General features: G+C 40.7%; 1 protein-coding gene across 3 annotated transcripts in view; it reads right to left on the minus strand.

Annotated features, from left to right (window-relative positions):
• LOC116038570 (cGMP-inhibited 3',5'-cyclic phosphodiesterase A-like) overlaps window positions 1-13,509 on the minus strand; it is a 72,565-nt gene that overhangs the window by 39,481 nt on the left and 19,575 nt on the right. Inside the window, exon 2 of one of the 3 annotated variants that reach the window (XM_036003217.1) lies at window positions 5,977-6,071. The exons of the other annotated variants lie outside the window; for them this stretch is intronic. The gene's annotated coding sequence lies outside the window, so the exon portion shown is untranslated. The remainder of the gene's footprint in view (window positions 1-5,976; window positions 6,072-13,509) is intronic. 3 annotated transcript variants of the gene reach the window in all.

Consider the following 13,509-nt stretch of genomic DNA (forward strand, 5'->3'; position numbering starts at 1 on the left):
TAAGTCTCACTATACTCTATGAAGGCTTCAGAAATGACAGCGGCTTAGCCGTAAGGACAACATCAAGGCAACAATCAAAGATCCTTGGACTCACTTTCATGGCTGTTAGAGCCACAGTAAACTCTATATTGCTCTTATACCATGGTCTGGGTGAATATTAAATTCTGATTGGCTGTAAGGTGTCCATTCAAAAATGATATAGGACACCTACTAACGACATCTGGTGAAAGTGACTGTTTACTGTTCTAAATGAAAAACAAAATCTGAATGTTATTAACAACACTGAGTGTAGTCCTTTAGTGCCTCATCCTCTGAACACCACAGGATGGCGACTGTACACAAGCTGCAAGAAGTAAGTTACACTGCCCCTCTGAACTGACTTTGTTTCACAGCGATCATCTCACATCCCATTCGCTGATCAACTCGCTACTTCAGGCTGTGGCCGACAGTACATATGGCGGATCATTTGTTTATGAAAGTCTTGATATTGATTTGGGCACAATGACATGGCTGGATAGCTAGCTTGTCTTGTTGTTATACATACTGTCAAGTTATATTTACTGATTGTCAACCGTACACATGTCATTATTGAATTTAAATCTTGCATAATGTTAGCTTTCTGACACGTTATGTTAGCTGTCTGAGCCAAAGGGTTCTATGAGCTGAGTGGACTATAAATATCTCTCCTTGCCAAGCGTGGCAAGTATTATCTAAGGTCTGTCCTATTTACTGGAGCAGTGAACAACATTTGCATTGCATAAGAACCTTATGGGATGGAAATGATTGTTCCAGGTATTAGTAAAACCCTCAGGTGTTACCAGGGAAACTTGAGATTTTGATTGTAAAACACATTAAAATGAAAAAATGTTATTTGGTAAGTGACCATGGTATAAGCGGGTTAATGCCCTTGAAGGTATCTCTTATCACGTAATAATGGATTTCAGTGAAGGCGTCTGACACCTCGTCGGGCATTAACCCTTACATTATTGCTTTGAAAATGAGGTGTAATCTTCTTTTGCACCCACAGGTGGAGGTATTTTCATGATTAGTGTCATATAGCTATGTTTAGGAAACTGTCCTTTTTGTTTATTGACAGTTTTTTTTTAAAGAGAATTATGACAATGTATTTTTAAAGGATCAAAGGTAGTATAATACTGAAATATAATACTAGTATATATTATATATTGCAGTATATTATATATTACTACATTTTCAAACATCTTCATGAATTTCTACCTAAGCTTTGGGTGCAGGAAGCTTTGATAATTGAACCCTCTTGTCTACCTGGTAGATACAGACTTTCTTTATAACTGTCAGTCTTACAGATTTCTAAATTAAGTATTTGGACTGAAACAGCATATGCCAAGTATATACATTTGACTGACATTACAACTAATAAAAAACTAACTAAAAAACATATTATGTTAATATGTGTGAGTCTTCTTTCTATCCATAATGTACTTACTTTCTCAGTCTTTGTATTTTCCATTCTTGCATTTTCATTAAATAAACTATCATCCTCCTTGGAAAATCTCTTCATAAGCTGTCCTGAATTTAATTGGACACAAGGCAATAGTAATGCCAGAAGGCAAAGGAAAATAGACATTAAAGCGCTAAGATTTAATAGGGGTGTATACAGTATACACTAAAACTGCAGGAAAAGAGTGTGGAAAGGCTTGGGTACAAGCAGACACAAATTTCTGACCCAAACTGTCTGGTACTTTATCCAGGTGACTCCAAAAACCTTGCCACACCTTCTCCTCTGCCACATCCACCCCGAGCACAGCAGCCGTTGAGTGGGAGGACAATTATAAATCCTTCACTGACTGCCTGTTGAGCGGAGAGTATGGAGAGTCATTCCTATTCAAGCTGGCTAATGTTTTACAGGTTTTACCGTGGGGGTCAGTCATCGTGGGTCATTTGCGTCATCGCTGGAGGGAAGGGAACTATCAAGGTGGGCTGCCAAAGTGGAGGGGGCTGTGTGCAGGGAATGAGAAACACACTTGTGTGTATGCAATGATTATTAGCACACGCTCACCTAAAGCGGTTTGGCTCTCACATTCTCTGTCATATGCACCAGCCTGCAAAGCAAACACGTACACTTAATGAACAAAACCACACTTGCATGTGTATTACCGACACTCACATGCACAAATATGACCCCATGTTATATTTCACACATCATCACTGGATCTGCAGACTGTTTACTCCTCCCATACTTTTCACACTTTCTTACTCAGAGTTTGCTAATTTCTGAAGTGTGACATATGGGATTTATCATTCTTTACGTTTCCTGGGAGAGGCTTAGCCTGATCCTTAAAGAAACCCTGTGTTTGAGTCACTACCAGAGATAGATCTGTTAGTCTCCCAGGGTGAAAGCACAGGACATAAGGATGTCGTGGCCCAGAGAAAACCTCAATGGGAGTACCCCATATTCTGACCTCAAAAACTATCAAACACGACGGCATGAAATGTGTCACTGACGAAAATTTCTTCAAAAGCCTATACGGATATAACAATTTTTTTTAAACCTCAACCATGTGGCTTCATGATTAAAATGCATCATCTTTTATTTTTTTGTCACATTATTTGTGTGCGCTCTGGCCGACTCCTTCTCAAGCAGTTAGGTTCCCAGCTCTGCACATTCAGCTGGGTGAAAAAGACGGGATCTGGCTGGGTAGACCTGGCAGTCCACCTCAAAACAGTATGCCAACGCCATTAGTGTATAATGGTCCAGTCAGGATTACTGCTGGGGCCTGGAGAGCTGAGAAGGGAACACAGCACTCACTTGTTTGTTTGTTTTACAAGCCTCTGCTCTGTTCAGTCTGCAAGGTGCCAGTGGGCTTTGTGTGGTTTAATTCACAGTTGATTCAAACGGTGCACAGTGTGACAACTACTCTATGGCCACACAGCACACTTGTTTCGAAGAATTGTGGTAGAATGACCCTGCAATTCCTTTATTAAATCTAAGCTAACTTGTCTTCCTCTGTAAAATACAGACATTAAGCTTGCGCTGTCACTAATTCTGTGGTCGATACATTTCCCCCTGGTGACTGCACCTGTTGATTGGCTAATTACATACCCATCAAGGAATCAACAAATTCTCTTTATTCTTTATTCTCTCTATGTGCTTTATGTGTAATTGAGATCTATGTCAAGAGGGGATTTCAAAGGTAATCAACAGTTAAATACAAATCACATTGGACCTGACTTTGACATGAGAACTAAAGCAAACACACTGAACTTTTGAATCAACTTAGTTTTAGCGTAATAATTACGTGTGGAAATCCATTATTTGATTTGAAACCATTCTAGCTTCAGTATTCAACTTAAGCTTTGCTATGAGATAATGCAGGGAACAGGGAATGAGAATCTGAGAACACAGTTCAGTCAACGGCAATGTCATGAAAGCACTATGGGAATTTATGCATGCATGATGCTTCTAGTGCATACATTATTTCATCTTTTATTCACAGGCCTGACTCAGCTAGGTCTCTGTTCTGTGTTGTGTCTGTGCTCGTCAGAGAGAGGACCACACACACACACACACACACACACACACACACACCTCCCCCACTATTTCAGCTGCACATAGAACATTTACAATCCCGTCAAGATTCCCACAGGACTCAGTAAACAAACAGACAGCGACTGCCCGCTCAAGCATATGCCTTTCAATCACATTCCTACATCCATTATAAATCACTGCTGTAGAAATATAAACATACAGTGAGGACAGCACCTATATACTGACTGATGTACTCAAAGCGTGTGTGTGCATGAAAGTGTGTGAATGCCAGCCGCTAATAAACAGCATGTGTGTACCTGTGTGGGGGCATAAATCTCTGCTTCCTCTTTTTGCAGGTGGAAGGATTTGCATTACAGAGCCTCTTCCTCTAGAAGAGGCTCAGGTCAGCCCCATGGGCAGGTTTTCCACCATTAGCACGAAAATGCTTGCTTTGTCAGTGGAATTCCCAGAGGGTTCTAGTTCCCCATGTAGAAGGAATGCAGGGGTCTGTGGGGACCATGACGGTACAGAGGAACAAGAGACAGCCTTCCCTGACACAATCTGATGGGCTTTACTATATGAAGCAAAGCATAGAGCCATTAGGAATGGACCATCATGCTGAAAGCAACCCTGAAAATCTGGCTTAGAACAAAGCAAACAGGAGGATAAGATATAGGAGATGCTGGTTGTCCTCTGGGGATATAGGCTGCAGGCTCTATGAGTGACAGAAAGCCATCTTCTTCGATCACACCCTCACTAGGGCTCACTGAGGCTTAGCAAGCAGTACACAATATATAGTATCTTAAAGCTCTCTGTCCTGCTCCCCTCAGTGATGTATAATGTGATAATAACCAAAGATACAGTAATAATATGTTGTCACTGTGTCCTGTGGCAGTTATGCCTTTGGCAAAGGTATATCATGATGTATGGTTTCAGTTGAGAACTACTGAAAAGTGACAACAGCTCTGTTACTAGACCACCCACAGCAATTGTTAGCAAGCCTGCTGCAGAGGCACATTTATTTCAAACTGTGAATTTGTGAATGGATACATGCTTTATATGTGTTTATATGTTTTGTAAGCCAGTAATGAAAGTAAAAGTAAAAGTGGCAATACCAAAATGTTGCATTAATAAAAAGTGCATTACAAATTTTAGTTAAAGCAGCTTGTTTTTTTCACCACTTGGGAGCACAACAGACTGTAAACACAACACTGGTATATTAACATATTATAAAGTTGCTGACGAATGTATTAGCAAAGCAGATACAGTACGCAGCATGTTAGCAAAACTTTTAAATGTTTTTGGCCACCGGGCCAATGTAAGTCCAATATTCACTCTTCTTTGAGCTCTGTTTTGGTCTTCCCCAACCTTTGGAGAAGATATCTGTCTCTTTAGCTTCTAAATGCTCCACTATGTCCACCAGCTTGTCACTAACTTGTCTACCATTTGTGGGCAAATAGCGTACAGTGGGTTTCTCAATGCTTGTTTACTGAAAACAGCTTCCTGCTACTGTATGTCTAGAGGGTGATAAGTGCGGTGAGAATAAACTAAAACAGAGATGAACTGCAGGTGATAATTAACTCTGTGGGATCTTTCACATTGCATGTAGTCATTGGATACATTGTCAATATAAAAATATGAACTAGTGCAGCTTTAAGTAAAAGTAAGTATTACCAGCACAATGCACTGAAGCCATGTTTAGACCGACTTCTGCTCTGCAGAAAAATCGCAGCCCTCTCCAGCGGTTTAACTCGCCATCGTTGTAAAATATCTTTGCATTAATGTATAAACTGTTTTCTAATATTGTACTTAGATAAGGCAAAGCTAATTATAACTATGTGCCTCTTACATTAAAATCTCAATATAGGTTTTGTATGTACAATCCTGATCTTCATAGTAGCTAATAACTGTAGGTGTCAGATAAATGTAGTGAAGTAAAAAGTACAATATATCCCCATGAAATGTAGCAGAGAAGAGATATAAAGTAGCATAATATGTAAATACTAAAGTAAATGTACTAAGTTACATTGTACAACTGGTGCAAGCACATGAGTGAGTTTAAATGCATGTTTGTGAGTTACAGTACATTTTTGTGTGTTTACACTGTATGTCTGTGGATTTATCCATGTATAGGCGTTCAGATGTGTAATAGTGTCCATGTATGCATGTGTGCTCAGGAGCTGGAACAGCATTAAGGCAAACCACAAGCTAGAAAATCATTGTTAAAAAACTTTGTTAGTCTGCTGTTTAAACATGGAAGGAATCCTAGTAAAAATACACAAAGCAACATTCAACAACACAGAGCAAAAACTCTCTTGAAGGAACACTTTGCTCCTGGTTCCTCTTGATCAGAGCCACTGGTGCCACCCACACCCACGCACACACACGCACACACACACACACACACACACACACACACACACACACACACACACACATAAACAGGCCAAACGGCTACTTGTGTTTACCTAGCCACGTGACTGAAGCTACGGTACGTCCAGTGACGTCAGCTCACATTCCTCACATTCATCAGTCTCAGTTCTCACTGATACTGTCTCAGATGCTGCGGAACAGAGGGAGCAGAGATCATACATTATAAAAGCAGCAATCATTCACTGGGCCTGTGTTTGCTATATTTATCTTTTCGTGATAAAATAAATAAGCACTACGTTGTGTCTGCCATCTGTTTTCATAAGCAGTTGTGCGCTCATGAACTGCTATTCCCTGAAATAGTCTTCCTGTTCCACTTAAAACATAGAATCCATAAATAATTGCAAAACTGCTGTCAGGAGATGGATACAGGGAACAAACAACTCACTACATAAATATGCATGAATACTTCAATTTTAAACTACAGTATGTTTTGTTTGGTGTCGTGTCTGTCGCTTATTGTATTGTATTTTTCTCTCTTGTATAGTAGGGGACAACAGTGGAAATGATGATCTACAGTTTTACGGTATGTATGTTAATGTAAATATACAGTATGTGAATGAATCGTTTAAATCTGTACTAGCATTACAGCATGTAGTTATTAGATTAAACTATAGTGTGAAAAATGGTGTTAAATGATCTGTTTGATGTATGGGTTTTGCCAAGGTGTGGGCTAAAAGGCTGCCCAGACTGCCAAAGCAAGTGGGAAATTTAACTTTTTAAACAGTTACAGCTACTCACCACGTACCAGAAACATGGCTGACATTAAAGAAAAGGCTTTCTGGTTGCTTTTGCACTACAATATATTCTAGCTATGACCAAAAACATTGATTCCTCAATGCATGTATGTCGACCTAATGTAAATAATTTAGTAGTTACAGAACGGCATGTACTAATCAATAGGATTTGACGTTATGTTAGCTTTGTACTTTCTGCTCATTACAACCCTGTCTCCTCTAATATTTTCTCGCAATTAATTGTCCATAGTTAACTTGCAATTAATCACAAAATAATCACACATTTTCTATCTGTTCTAGATGTACTTTTTAAAGGGTAATTTTTCTAATTGTTCTTTCTTAATTAATGTTCTTATCAGCATGGAAGTGGACAAATATGCTTGCTTTATGCAAATGTTTATTATTATTGCAACAATCCGAAACAATAACAAATACTGTCTACAATATTCTCCAGAATAACCTCAAAGGTACTGTATGCTTGGGGCGCCTGGGTAGCTCACCTGGTAGAGCACACACCCATATATAGAGGTTTACTACTCAACGCAGCGGCCGTGGGTTCAACTCCAACCTGTGGCCCTTTGCTGCATGTCATTCCCCCACTCTCTCTTCCCTTTCATGTCTTCAGCTGTCCTATAAATAACAGCCAAAAAATAATCTTTAAAAAAACAAACAAAGGTACTGTATGCTCAAAACATATGCTGAAAGCATAATATGGCAAACTCAAGTCCATCAAGCAACAACAGATGGGTATATTGACCTGAATGCAACATTACTTGGTAATACAAACACAATGTAGTGTCCCACTTTACACTTGTAAAGGTTAACTAAACATCCCTTTTTTTAAGCAGCTCAAAACAAAACAATGGACCTTGTGCAGTACAGACACAGACACACTGTACAGGTACTTTGGTCAGCTAAATGTAACAATGTAATGTAACCAATGTAATTGTGTTTAACCTCACATATGGGAAAATAAAGGCCCACAAAACATCCCCTTCTACTAATTTTGAAGCTTTAAAACTGAACTTGCCATTTAAAAGACCCCTTTCTTTAACAATTTCCGCTCAAGGAGGTTTGTTTCTCTAGCCATGCACAACATTACTTCTGCATTGCTTCCTGATTTCCCAAACCTTAGAGAAGCACAAAATGTTCTGAACATATTAGCAAATGTTCCCATACAATGTCATTTTCCCCTCTTGCAATTGTAGTGAGTTGAAGAACAAGACACAGCAGCAATTAGGTTTCCTTTAACATGTAACTGGGACAACACATTAGTAACATATAAAGGTAATTTCTTTCATTTGTGTAATATGTGTACAATAATTTTGATCATGGATATGAATACAGGAAACACCAGTGTAACTTTGTTTTTTGTCAGGAAAACACTATTTTCTTTCCTGGATAAAATGGTGGCGTCATGCATTCTGTTGCTGAAAGCCACAAAAACTCTCATAACAGAGAAAGTTTAAGACAACATAACTCTAAAGGGGCTTTGAAATCCGTAGCCTCTCCTAAACAGTCCCCTCTGCAGCACAGCTGAGGAAACAATTTGCTGAGACCTTTGCCTTTCACATTCTGCTCCCCACGACATGGTCCAAAGACACCGCAGAACAGCAGGCTCATCTTGCTACCATCTGAAGAAGCAGAGAAAACATGATGGAGAGTGTGATGGAGGCTGTGTGTAACCTCACTCAGGCATTACACTGTCCAAATCCTTATTTGTTATTCTCTTAATTGGCCAATCAGTAATGGTGGCAGGACAATTAATCAAACAATGAAAAGAAAGATTAATTCTGGTTTTAAGATCGTGTTCAGCAGAGGTTCACATCCCGTAAAAGTCTGACAAAGTGGGTCTGTAGCCTGAAGCTACGGTTTCTCATCTGTAATTGCTGTAATTGCACTTTCCGAGGACCATGTAAAAGTAGAAACAAATAATGTCTGGATAAATGATGACCATCAGCCAAGATTGTTTTCACAATGTTGGCAAAAAAAATGCCCAATTGGAAAGGATAATCCAGTATAACGGGAAGTAGTTCAATTAATTTGGGAGGTAGACGAGAATAGAGGTATCATAAAACTGAGCCATAAACAGCTTCATCTGCATGGTTGATAAGGCTGTACTGTGCAAGACTTGTAAATACAAAATGGCCACCTTGGAGTTAAGAACTGTGGAAATTTGGGCAAATGGTAATTTTTTTCCATCTGAAAAATCTGCATGTTTAATATCTGCATGTGCACAATAATCTAATGGAAAACAGACCCCAAAACAAATTTGTTCTCCCCATATAACCTGATTAGTACAGCTGCTCTAGCCTGAAGCAAATGGATCTGTGCAACAACCAGTGGGGATAAAGAAGAGGGGTTGGGGGTGTGTGTGTGTGAACGGAGGGCTTTCAGATCTGGCCGTCACTGCTACTGTAACATTGTAAAACACTGAGGACAAGAACGAAGGAATAAAACTGCAGATAGACCTCAACCCAACCTGCACCCACATCCAAAACATTCACTGTCAGTGATTACAACATTCCAGAACTAATCACAGCAACAATAATGAGCTGTCAGAAGTTGGAAGCCAATGGTGAAATGACTCTTGTCAGGTCGAAGAGAGATTGTTTTAGTAGAAAAGTGCATTTTCCATGTGTCACATTTCATTCCAATTATTTATACACTGTTATTCCAACTGGTAGATTAACACTGATGGGCTGTGACACAACAGCATTACTGATTAGAGGGATTCTCTTAAAGGAATAGTTCAGTATTTTGGGAGACACTTTTTTTTTGCCTTCTTCCAGAGAGTTAAATTAGAACCACTCTCATATCTGTCCGTTGAATATAAAGTTGCAGTCAGGAGACGTTAGCTTAGCTTAGCATAAAGACTGGAGATATAACATGTTAATAGGTGAGTTAGGAGATGCTGGTAGGCAGACAGAGCCTAGCCTTTTCACCTTACCAGTCTTTATGCTACGCTAAGCTAACTGTCTCCTTGCTGTAGTTTCATATTTAACAGGCAAATACAAGAGTGGTATTGACGTTTTGATCTAACTCTTGGCAAGAAGTCGGATAACTTTATTTCCCAAACTGTCAAACTATTTCTTTAGTCTGGCTCGATGGATGTACATTGCTGAGATAAAGCATGACATCTGGCGCACCTCTCATGCGCCAGATGCTCCTCCCCTCTCGCTATATCTGTTATCGAGGGTTAGTGCCGCCCAGGACAGTTGTGATTGAAGGAAACAAGCCAGACCGTTTTTCCCCCTACCCCAGAATAGATAGGCAGTGTAGCCAGACCATATTCCAGTGCTGACACAACGATCAATCAATGCGAGACTACTATTTCTTTGACAATGATTCTCCCACTTTCCAATCATTTTTGCAGTGTGTAAATCCACCCCACCTGGCTCTTATGCTCACCTTGTCCTCGTCCTTGGCTGGATTCGATCCCTCTGCTGAGCTAGCAGTGCTACGCTAAACTGTGCAAAACCAGGGACCTGTGTTGGCAGAATGGGCCTCGCCCCAGGCAATAATGCCCTCAACTGTGGCTCATTGGGTTATGGTTCGATAGTGCTGCCAGGCTCTCGGGTCAAAACTCCAGTCGCATGCAACAATGCACTAATGGCTATGGCTCTGACTGTCCCTGGGCCTCAGAAACAAGTCAAGGGCAAGTCAGCCAGAAACCCAGCCATGACTCGGGGCTGAGCTGTAAGGCAGCACTTTTTTATGGCCGTCATCTGGTAAGGCTGCCTTTCTGGCAAACCGCACAGAATCACACACACTGATGAACTACCCCTCGTGTTTCCTCTGCCTGCCTCTTTTTCCTCTCTCACACACAGCCACAGAAACTTCACACACATACACGCACCTGTGTCAGACGGCCTGTTTTCCACTGGGGTTTAATTGATAGGAAAATGAAGACGGGCGCCTGTGTGAGGCAAGCCCTGTTGATTATCAAGAGACACAGAGTCTATTACAGTGGTCCTGCTTCAGACCCAAACACATCACCCAGACAACCAGCCAGTCTTCATTATTAGCCACCAATCACACTCCTGACTGGATGAGTGACGGAGACGAGTATCCACATGAAAAAGCGGCGGCGGTAGATCACTGCTGGTTTGGGAGACAGCAATACCTCTTTCCTGAGCTGCGATACACCACTTTCAATACGGGAAGGAAATGGGTTGGAAATGGGCAGTGTAATGCTTTCAGCCCCGGTCTCTCTGAGCAATGACAACAGACATAACACAGAGCCATTAACGGCTTCACTGTGTGAGTGTTTGGCTAGCCAGACAGTCATTGCTAGCTAGAGATTGAGGCTTGCCTGATTATTGACACTTTGATGGTTTTCAGGCTTGAAAAAAAGTCAGTCTCTAAAGAACTCTGATGCTTCAAAAGCTTTTGATAAACTTTGAATTACAGATATACACTGGTTGGTACATCCAAACGTATCTGACTTAATGTGAAACTTATTACAAACAAATGAATAGATTATCTGTGTACTCCAGCAACCATAAAATTAGACAAGTGATAATTTGTCACGATAAACCTTTTGCTATTCAGTAATAAACTAAACCTGAACTTGCTTTATTGTCCTCTGGCCCCCTGGGGGATGGCTGGAGCTGCATTAATAGGCATGGATACACAAGGAAGTATGTTTCCGAGCCTGTCCTCTCACCAGAGCGAGGAATGAAAACGGAAAAGGTAAAACTGTGAATAGGAAGAGCCTGTAGAAAAGAGAGGGGTCAGCCGTTCAGTGAAATTCAACAGTGCATGAAAGGCAGGGAGAAAAATTAATACTCTGGCGTGGAAAGAGAAGAGGTGGTTTGTCGGGCATTACAGAGTTTGGAGAAGAGAAGAAAAGATAGGGGAAGGAAGAAGACATGGAGTAAAATGGGGGCTAATCATGAAAGAGATAGAGCTGGGAGGCAAGAAGAGAGGATGACTAAAATAGGGACAGTGAAGTAAGAGAGGGAGAGGCTCATAGTGAGACACAGAGAGATGGGGATGAAATAAAGAAGTGGAAGGTAAAAGAGAGCAAAGTGTGCCCCTCTAATCATACGAGCACATTGTGAAACTATAGATTAGGGGGAGGCGATTTTAGCTCGAGGAGTAATGTCTCCATCCGGAGCCGGAGCTTTGAGTGCACATAGGACGAGATGTGGGGGAAAGAAAAAAAATGAACGTACCTCCCAAGAGTGGGGAGCACTGTGTTACCATGGAAACAGCTCTGACGTCAGAGCAGGCATTATGTGATTACTCATAGAGTCTGTTGAGGAGCGGGCCAATAAAACAGGGACCATTACTCACACACAGGGAGATGGCCAGAGCTCAGGTTACACACATGCTTGCATATGCACACGCACTCACACACGCATACACTAGACACACAAATAAAAGCATATGGAAACACACTTGTATACACACACAAACTTCCAACTCATTGTAGCAGCCCCACCTTAAATAAAAAGCAGACTTATGATAAACTGCATGAACATTTTTACAATCTAGACTCAGTAAATTCGTCACAATTTTACAAGGGCTCCGGATTTGGAATGCAAAACGTGCAATTTGCTTGATAACGTTAGTGCTGAGGAATGAAGCAATAACCTGAACACTCATTGCTCAGCACTTAAACTTCAACGCGAGTGTCCCCTGGATGACTGCAGACCACAAGTCTGACTCTTGACAATGTAGAGCACAAACACAACCTCATCGGCACAACTACAACCAGGATATCGCTGGCAGAATCTGCATGTTCTGCACACACTCTGACCCATGTCTGACAGAGTACATCAAACATGCACGCTGACATGTACACTATTGTGCGTCACAACACACACTTCCTTTCGCCATCTCCCACACATTCTCCACTGGGAGTTAAAACACTGTTAGGGCTGATAAGAATCCAGGCAAACAGTTTGGATAAACAGTCACTCTGGAAATTAAGAACCACGGGCCTATCAGAGAAGAATAGGCTATGCCGAGACAAACGTGATCCAGACTTCAATACTGGGGCTGTACGCATTCCCACCACAAAGACCATTAGATAGGTCCAGACAGAGGGCAAGAGTCCCCAGATCTCATAAAGCCCAGCTCCAGTAGTTTCAGCTGTGATCATATTTTAGTTCTCACTCCAAATGTCTACTGTGTATCTCTGGTGTCAAGAAAAATTATGTTTTCTGATGCACAGTGCACAAAATTAAAACAGCTGCACATGTATGATATCTTGATAAACGGCTACGTAAAAAAAATTTCCGGACATAAACTTACTGCTGTTGAAAAGTAATGATTTTATCATATGCTGTGTCACTGATGGTTTTTAAAACATATTTTGCTGTTGAAACCTCGTTAAATGACCATCTAGGCGTGGGATGCTCAACCCTGCTTCTCACTAGTGAATTCCCTAATACAATTTATAATTGAAAATTGAGGGAGGCTGCTGGTTATGTGGTGGTGCACCATTGTGGTGTGGTTGTACCATTTTGTATCTCTTTTGTCCTGGACTGAGAGGGGAACAAAACAATCCCACCCCCTAACCAATGTATTACAGTGCTCTCAATAAGGCGAACAAGATGCATATTTAAGCTCAACCACATCAATGCTGTGGCCTTCACATTAATGTGACGGCCTTCAAGTAACTCGTCTTTTAAGTACAATGCTCATAATAAACACAGAGATAAAAAATATTAAATATGATAATTACAAGCAAATATCTTGCTAGAATATCAATATTATTCCAACTTTGAGTTTCACTTTTACTTTAAAAACGCATAAAATAACTGATGCCTCTCTTTGTAATTACACTCTTCATTGTTGTTTTTTCTTTTAAAAAAAAGGGTC

The sequence above is a fragment of the Sander lucioperca genome, chromosome 7, assembly GCF_008315115.2.
Source record: "Sander lucioperca isolate FBNREF2018 chromosome 7, SLUC_FBN_1.2, whole genome shotgun sequence".
In the NCBI taxonomy this organism is placed as follows: domain Eukaryota; kingdom Metazoa; phylum Chordata; class Actinopteri; order Perciformes; family Percidae; genus Sander; species Sander lucioperca.